Consider the following 9,699-nt stretch of genomic DNA (forward strand, 5'->3'; position numbering starts at 1 on the left):
GTAAAACTTTTCAAACAAATACTTTTGGAACTTCAATATGCCGCTTCCTCTCTGTCACAGTCGATATGGCACCCTCAACAGACCCTTCCTCCTGATCAAAGTTAACGCCATCTGAAAATGTAAAGCATATTTTAATTACAAAAAATTGCATGCAATTCCACAATATTACAATTACACTTTACAATGTAACGAAAACATTGATTATTTACCATTTCTCAAAACGGAACCTCCTTCTTGCTCAGGATTAAGGACATCTGAAAATAAAACATACATTTATTTACAATGAAACTTTCATGCAAATCCACAATATAAACACAATACACTTTATACACTATAATAAAAACATTCATGATATACTGTACCATTTCTCAAAAAATCCTGAGCTACCTTTGCTGCCTCCAATTCAGTTTCCATGTTGTTTAGCATATGTTTTGCTTTTCCCAAATCTCTTTTCAAAGTTTTTATTTCCGTATCCATGCCACCAAATTTCCTCATCACAAGAACTCCGAGTTCCGTGACCTCCTCCTTGACCCGATTCCTGGGTGTTGCAGGATCCAATGCCGAATACTAAACAAACAACAACAAAAAATAATCAAGATAAATAAATCAGGCATTTTGAAAAGAAATTGTTCATTCTCCAAAATACAAATATCTAAGTACTTACTGCTACTAAGCGGAACTTGTCTCTCAATTGAGAAAATTCTTCTCCGTCCACACGGGGAATTTTTGTAGGGCTACTGTATGCCTTTTTACCTGTAAAAACATCAAATAAACAATTAAATTAAGAGTTGAATCTGCAATACCAAGTCACTTTTTCCAATACAAACAAAACCTACCTCCAGCTAACACGTAATTGAGTTCTACAAACCTAATACAACTTTAACTGAACTATTTCTAAGCCCCTCTTATACATGCCCAGATTTTCACAGAATCCGTCACATCGTGCTTCTTTTAAAAGTCAAACTATTCTCATCAACTATTCAACATCACAGACAGCACCGGAATCCTTTTCTTCTTTCTTCTAAAAGTCTACATTTTCTAATCAACATAAGGTAGCAGACATTCCGGTCCTTCTCCGACCCTGAATCATCTGATGTCTGGGTACTGCAATAAACATTTAACAGACGGTTTTATCCAAAGCAATCCACCAATGCAGAAATTATATAGTTTTTTTTTACAAATACGACATTTACACACACACGCACCAATGTTAAAACTTTTACAGTTTTACACTTATAAAATATTAAGTAAATATGAAAGGTGTAAAATGTAGTACCTATATTTTAATAATTATATGTTTTCCATACACAATTAAATTGAGAAGATGTAATCACAAATAATAGCAGTAGTCATTATTAATGAAGTCCACGTAAACAAACTAAATACATATCATCAAAGAACTGCAATACAATTCCCTAGTGAAGTGTAAAAAAAATTGTCAATAACATTCAAAATGTTATGTACATATAACTGACATTTTTGGAATATTTTTAACTCAATAATTTAGTTGAACTTACTTAAGTAATTTTAATTCATACGTAACCATCAATTATCATTGATAAACAAACAATTGTACACACTTTATTTTATTGACACAAGAAAAAAACATGACATTAAGTCTACATTACACATGACACACACTAAAATGGCAAACAGTGTATGCTACATGTATCAAAAACATAGAGCTGCATAAATTAACATGTTTTTAATTTTGCATTGACCTATACTAATCGCGTGCAGTCATCGGAGAGTCAAATGATGAGATGATTACAATCAAAGCTTGGCGCTTACCTACAGTGGGTCAGTAGCAACATGAAATAGTCCACTGATATTTACCCGCTTGATGTACATGCCCACCGTGCATCGTTTTCTCAGAGGCACCGTGTAGCGGTAAATAAAACGTGCGAGGGCCCGCCATCGCTGCTTGCAGCTATATTTACTCCCTGCTGCCTTACTGGCTGATTAAGAGTCACTCCAAACTGCATCTGTCTGCACACCATATAAGCATCTTTAATATCTCAGGAGTCATCACACTGTACCCTATGAACATACAGTATAAAAATGACCTATAAATTATCCTATCAGTATAAACATCTGTTTCTAAATCTATAAATACAACAAGTGCTACTGAATATATAATTCTCAATATACAGTACTTACAACATTTAAATATAGCTGCAAGCAGCAATGGCGGGCCCTCGCACGTTTTTTTACCGCTACATGGTGCGTCCTAGAAAACGATGCACGGTGGGCAAGGGCATCAAGTGGGTAAAATATCAGTGGACTATTTAATGTTGTTTCTGAGCCATTTAGGGACTGTAGGTAAAAGAAACCCCACATTTTAGACAAACAGGGGCACTAGTAAGCCACTTAAGAGACACGCCAATGTCTGACCTTTTTGTCAACACTTAACAGCCGAAAACTCTGATGTGTGTGCCAAATTTAAAGTTCAACTAAGCACGCCAAGAGCCTTAAACATGCCTGAAATTAAAGTTAAGTTTGATGCGTTGCAATGGGAACAGCGTGCGAGATGTCAAGAATTCCTTCGCAATTTATCATCTACAATGTCTCGGCATCATGTTGACCACTTCTGGTGTCAATCGCATGAATCCCATACGAGGAGTATTTAAAGGTTTACAGCATGTAACTGTCAGCCTTAAATATGTCTAAAAATGAAAGTAAAGTTTGATGCATTGCCATGGCAACAGCTTTCGAGATATCAAAAATCCCTTCGCAATTTATCATCTACAATGTCTCGGCATCATGTTGACCACTTCTGGTGTCAATCGCATGAAAATCCTAGAAGGAGTATTTAAAAGTTAACTGTATGCAACTGAAAGGCTTAAATATGCCTTTAAAATGAAAGTAAAGTTTGACAGGTTGCCATGGAAACAGCGTTTGAGATATCAAAAATCCCTTCGCAATTTATCATCTACAATGTCTCGGCATCATGGTGACCACTTTTGGTGTCAATCCCATGAAAATCCTAGAAGGAGTATTTAAAAGAACATTGCATGGAACTTTCAAAAAAATCCAGCTTTGTGACTGACACACTTCCTGGCACCTGCTGGTGGCGCTATACCCGGGAGTTACAATAGGCACATCGATGCGATCGGAATCTTCAGACGAACAAACACCCCGCGTGTCATCACTATAAGACATTTTTTGCCTTAGATATTAGACACTTCCTGTTTCTCTGATTTCGCCACAACTTTGTCGCCTTGCCATGTCAAAACTGTTCGAGATATCAAAAATCCCTTCGCAATTTAGCAAGTCCAATGTCTCGACATCATGATCAACACGTTTGGTGTCAATCCCATGAATCCTCTAGGAGGAGTATTCAAAAGTTCACAGCATGCATTTTTTAAACAATCCAAAATGGGCGACTTCCTGTTGGGCGGAGCTAATAGGTTAGAGTGCGAAAGTTGTTTGGGTCGATGAGATCTATATGTGTACCAACTTTCGTACATGTGCGTACATGTTTGCCCGATCTGCGCACTCCTGTTTGTTTTTGCATTACAGGGGGCGCTACAGAGCCCCCGTGCCACGCCCGTGTTCCAGCCTTTGGCTTTCGGCGATCACGGACGACTCTGATGTCTGTGCCAAATTTCAAGAGTTTTCGAGTATGTTAAGGCCCCCAAAATGCCCAAAAGTGTTGAAAAAAAAAAATAATAATAATAAATATAGCTGCAAGCAGCAATGGCGGACCCTCGCACGTTTTTTTACCGCTACACGGTGCGTCCGAGAAAACGATGCACGGTGGGCAAGGGCATCAAGTGGGTAAATATCAGTGGGCTATTTAATGTTGTTACTGAGCCATTTGGGGACTGTAGGTAAAAGAAACCCCACATTTTAGACAAAGGGGGGCACTAGTGAGCCACTCAAGAGACACGCCTATATCTGACCTTTTTGTGCACACTTAACAGTCGACAACTCTGATGTGTGTGCCAACTTTTAGGTTAATCTAAGCACGCCAAGAGCCCTAAATATGCCTGAAATAAAAGTAAAGTTTGCGGCATTGCCATGGGAACAGCGTTCGAGATATCAAAAATCCCTTCGCAATTTATCATCTACAATGTCTCAGCATCATGTTGACCACTTCTGGAGTCAATCGCATGAATATTCTAGAAGGAGTATTTAAAAGTTCACTGCATGCAACTGTAAGGCTTAAATATGCCTTTAAAATGAAAGTAAAGTTTGACGCGTTGCCATGGGAACAGCGTTCAAGATATCAAAAATATCTATTCTCAATTTATCATCTACTATGCCTCTGCATCATGTTGACCACTTCTCGTGTCAATTGCATGAAAATTCTAGAAGGAGTATTTAAAAGAACATTGCATGGAACTGTCAAAAAAATCCAGCTTCGTGACTGACACACTTCCTGGCCCCTGGTGGTGGCGCTATACCCGAGACTCACAATAGGCACATCGATGCGACCGGAATCTTCAGACGAACAAAAACCCCGCATGGCATCACAATAAGACATTTATTTGAATTAGATATAATACACTTCCTGTTTCTCTGATTTCGCCATGACTTTGTCGCTTCGCCATGGCAGAACCGTTTGAGATATCAAAAATCTCTTCGCAATTTAGCAAGTACAATGTCTCGACATCATGATCACCACGTTTGGTGTCAATCCCATGAATCCCCTAGAAGGAGTATTGAAAAGTTCACTGCATGCAACTGTAAGGCTTAAATATGCCTTTAAAATGAAAGTAAAGTTTGACCCGTTGCCATGGGAGCACCGTTCGAGATATCAAAAATCCCTTCGCAATTTATCATCTACAATGTCTCAGCATCATGTTGACCACTTTTGGTGTCACTTGCATGAATATTCTAGAAGGAGTATTTAAAAGAACATTGGATGGAACTCTAAAAGAAATCCACCTTTGTGACTGACACACTTCCTGGCGCCTGGTGGTGGCGCTATACCCGGGAGTCACAATAGGCACATCGATGCGATCGGAATCTTTAGACGAACAAACACCCCGCATGGCATCACAATAAGACATTTATTGCCTTAGATATTAGACACTTCCTGTTTCTCTGATTTCGCCACAATTTGTCGGCTCGCCATGGCAGAACCGTTCGATATATCAAAAATCCCTTCGCAATTTAGCAAGTCCAATGTCTCGACATCATGTTCACCACTTTTGGTGTCAATCGCATGCATCCTCTAGGAGGAGTATTTAAAAGTTCAACGCATGCATTTTTTAAACAATCCAAAATAGCTGACTTCCTGTTGGGCGGAGCTTAAATGTTAGAGGGCGAAAGTTGTTCGGGTCGACGAGATCTATATGCGTACCAACTCTCGTACATGTGCGTACATTTTTGCCCGATCTGTGCCCCAATGTTTGTTTTTGCATTACAGGGGGCGCTATAGAGCTCCCTTGCCACGCCCGTGGTCCAGCCTTTGCCCGGACCTGATGGCCGACGACTCTGACGTCTGTGCCAAATTTCAAGACTTTTTGAGTATGTTTAGGCACCCAAAGTGCCCAAAAGTGTTAAAAAAAAATAATAATAATAAAAATAATAATAAAAAAAATAAATATAGCTGCAAGCAGCAATGGCGGGCCCTCGCACGTTTTTTTACCGCTACACGGTGCGTCCGAGAAAACGATGCACGGTGGGCAAGGGCATCAAGTGGGTAAATATCAGTGGGCTATTTAATGTTGCTACTGAGCCATTTGGGGACTGTAGGTAAAAGAAACCCCATATTTTAGACAAACGGGGGCGCTAGTGAGCCACTTAAGAGACACGCCTATGTCTGACCTGTTTGTGCACACTTAACAGCCGACAACTCTGATGTGTGTGCCGACTTTTAGGTTAATCTAAGCACGCCAAGAGCCCTAAATATGCCTGAAATAAAAGTCAAGTTTGGGGCGTTGCCATGGGAACAGCGTTCGAGATATCAAAAATCCCATCACAATTTAGCGTCTACAATGTCTCAGCATCATGTTGACAACTTCTGGTGTGAATCGCATTATTTCCCTAGAAGGAGTATTTAAAAGAACATTGCATGCAACTGTCAGGCTTAAATAAGCCTTTAAAATGAAAGTAAAAAGTTTGACGCGTTGCCATGGGAACAGCGTTTGAGATATCAAAAATCCCTTCGCAATTTATCATCTACAATGTCTTAGCATCATGTTGACCACTTTTGGTGTCAATCGCATGAATATCCTAGAAGGAGTATTTAAAAGAACATCGGATGAAACAGTCAAAAAAATCCACCTTTGTGACTGACACACTTCCTGGCGCCTGGTGGTGGCGCTATACCCGAGACTCACAATAAGCACATCGATGCGATTGGAATCTTCAGACGAACAAACACCCGGCGTGTCATCACAATAAATTTTTTTTTACATTAGATATTAGACACTTCCTGTTTCTCTGAATTCGCCATGAATTTGTCGCCTTGCCATGGCAGAACCGTTCAAGATATCAAAAATCCCTTCGCAATTTAGCAAGTACAATGTCTCGACATCATGATCACCACTTTTGGTGTCAATCGCATGCATCCTCTAGGAGGAGTATTCAAAAGTTCACTGCATGCATTTTTTAAACAATCCAAAGTAGCCGACTTCCTGTTGGGCGGAGCTTAAATGTTAGAGGGCGAAAGTTGTTCGGGTCGATGAGATCTATATGTGTACCAACTTTCATACATGTGCGTACATTTTTGCCCGATCTGTGCACTACTGTTTGTTTTTGCATTACAGGGGGCGCTACAGAGCCCCCCTGCCACGCCCGTGTTCCAGCCTTTGGCTTTCGGCGATGACGGACGACTCTGACGTGTGTGCCAAATTTCAAGAGTTTTCGAGTATGTTAAGGCCCCCAAAATGTTCAAAAGTGTTAAAAAAAATAAAAAAATAAAATAAAATAATAAATATAGCTGCAAGCAGCGATGGCGGGCCCTCGCACGTTTTTTTACCGCTACACGGTGCCTCCGAGAAAACGATGCACGGTGGGCAAGTGCATCAAGTGGGTAAATATCGGTGGACTATTTATGTTGTTACTGACCCAATTGGGGACTGTAGGTAAAAGAAACCCCACATTTTGGACAAACGGGGGCGCTAGTGAGCGACTTAAGAGACACACCTATGTCTGACCTGTTTGTCAACACTTAACAGTTGACAACGCTGATGTGTGTGCCAAATTTGAAGTTAATCTAAGCATGCCAAGAGGCTTAAATATTCCTGAAATAATAGTAAACTTTGATGTATTGCCATGGCAACAGCGTTTGAGATGTCAAAATTCCCTTCGCAATTTATCATCTACCATGTCTCAGCACCATGTTGACCACGTTTGGTGTCAATCGCATGAATATCCTAGAAGGAGTATTGAAAAGTTCACTGCATGCATCTGAAGGGCTTAAATATGCCTTTAAAATGAAAGTAAAGTTTGACGCGTTGCCATGGGAACAACTTTTGAGATATCAAAAATCCTTTCGCAATTTATCATCTACTATGTCTTGGCATCATGTTGACCACCTTTGGTTTCAATCGCATAAACATTCTAGGAGGAGTATTTAAAAGAACATCACATGGAACTGTCAAAAAATCAACCTTTGAGACTGCAACACTTCCTGGTGCCTGGTGGTGGCGCTATACCCGAGACTCACAATAGGCACATCGATGCGATCGGAATCTTCAGACGAACAAACACCCCGCATGTCATCACAATAAGAAATTTTTTGCCTTAGATATTAGACACTTCCTGTTTCTCTGATTTCGCCATGACTTTGCCGCTTCGCCATTGCAACACCGTTCGAGATATCAAAAATCCCTTCGCAATTTAGCAAGTCCAATGTCTCGGCATCATGATCACCACGTTTGGTGACAATCCCATGAATTCCCTAGAAGGAGTATTCAAAAGTTCACCGTATGCATTTTTGAAACCATCCAAAATGGCCGACTTCCTGTTAGGCGGAGCTAATAGGTTTGATTGTGAAAGTTGTTCGGGTCGATGGGATCTATATACGTACCAACTCTCGTACATGTGCGTACATGTTTGCCCGATTTGTGCACCAATAATTTTTTTGCATTATAGGGGGCGCTACAGAGCACTACTGCCACGCCCGTGTTCCAGCATTTGCCCGGTCCTAATGGCCAATGACTTTGAGGTCTGTGCCAAATTCCCGGTGTTTTCGAGCATGTCAAGGCACCCAAAGTGCATGCCAAGTGCTTAAATATGCCTGAAAATGAAAGGAAAATTTGACGTGTTGCCATGGGAGCAGCATTCAAGATATCAAAAATCCCAACGCAATTTATTATCTACAATGCCTCAGCATCATGTTGACCACTTTTGGTGTCAATGGCATGAAAATCCTAGGAGGAGTATTTAAAAGAACATCGCATGGAACTGTCAAAAATCCACCTTTTGTGACTGCCACACTTCCTGGTGCCTGTTGGTGGCGCTATACCCGAAACTCACAATAGGCACATCGATGCGATCGGAATCCTTGGCCGAACATACACAATGCGTTTCATCCCAATAAGACATTTTTTGCTTTAGATATTAGACACTTCCTGTTTCTCTGAATTCGCCATAAATTTGTCGCCTCGCCATGGCAACACCGTTCAAGATATCAAAAATCCCTTCGCAATTTAGCATGTCCAATGTCTCAGCATCATGTTCACCACGTTTGGTGTCAATCGTATGAATTCCCTAGGAGAAGTATTTAAAAGTTCATGACTGACACACTTCCTGGCGCCTGGTGGTGGCGCTATACCCGGGAGTCACAATAGGCACATCGATGCGATCGGAATCTTCAGAAGAACAAACACACCGCATGGCATCACAATAAGACTTTTTTTGCCTTAGATATTAGACACTTCCTGTTTTTCTGAATTCGCCATGACTTTGTCGCCTCGCCATGGCAGAACCGTTCGAGATATCAAAAATCCCTTCGCAATTTAGCAAGTCCAATGTCTTGACATCATGATCACCACGTTTGGTGTCAATCCCATGAATCCCCTAGAAGGAGTATTTAAAAGTTCACTGCATGCATTTTTTAAACAATCCAAAATGGCTGACTTCCTGTTGGGCGGAGCTAAAATGTTAGAGGGCGAAAGTTGTTCGGATCGATGAGATCTATATGCGTACCAACTCTCGTACATGTGCGTACATGTTTGCACGATCTGTGCACCAATGTTTTTTCTTGCATTACAGGGGGCGCTACAGAGCCCCTGTGCCACGCCCGTGTTCCAGCCTTTGCCCGTTCGCAATGACGGACGACTCTGACGGCTGTGCCAAATTTCAAGAGTTTTCGAGTATGTTAAGGCACCCAAAATGCCCAAAAGTGTTAAAAAAAATAAAAATAAAAAAAAAATAATAAATTCGAGCAAAAACAATAGGGCTTCGCACCTTTCGGTGCAGGCCATTCTGGCCTGCTCCTCGGTGCTCGGGCCCTAATAATAAATATAGCTGCAAGCAGCGATGGCGGGCCCTCGCACGTTTTTTTACCGCTACACGGTGCCTCCGAGAAAACGATGCACGGTGGGCAAGTGCATCAAGTGGGTAAATATCATGCTGCTACTGACCCATTTAGGTACTGTAGGTAAAAGAAACCCCACATTTTAGACAAACGGGGGCGCTAGTGAGCCACAAAATAGACACGCCTTTATCTGACGTTTTTGTCAACACTTAACAGCCGACAAATCTGATGTGTGTGCCAAATTTAAAGTCAATCTAAGC

The 9,699-nt window shown here is 41.0% G+C and overlaps 1 long non-coding RNA gene across 1 annotated transcript; it reads right to left on the reverse strand.

The window, feature by feature from the left end:
- Window positions 1-209: 209 nt before the first annotated feature.
- LOC141365036 (uncharacterized) lies at window positions 210-946 on the reverse strand. Its single transcript, XR_012370333.1, has 3 exons — window positions 665-946; window positions 363-567; window positions 210-254 (listed from the first exon to the last, which is right to left on the reverse strand). It is a non-coding gene; the product is annotated as an uncharacterized lncRNA (long non-coding RNA).
- Window positions 947-9,699: the final 8,753 nt, after the last annotated feature.

Source organism: Misgurnus anguillicaudatus, chromosome 1, assembly GCF_027580225.2.
Source record: "Misgurnus anguillicaudatus chromosome 1, ASM2758022v2, whole genome shotgun sequence".
NCBI lineage: Eukaryota > Metazoa > Chordata > Actinopteri > Cypriniformes > Cobitidae > Misgurnus > Misgurnus anguillicaudatus.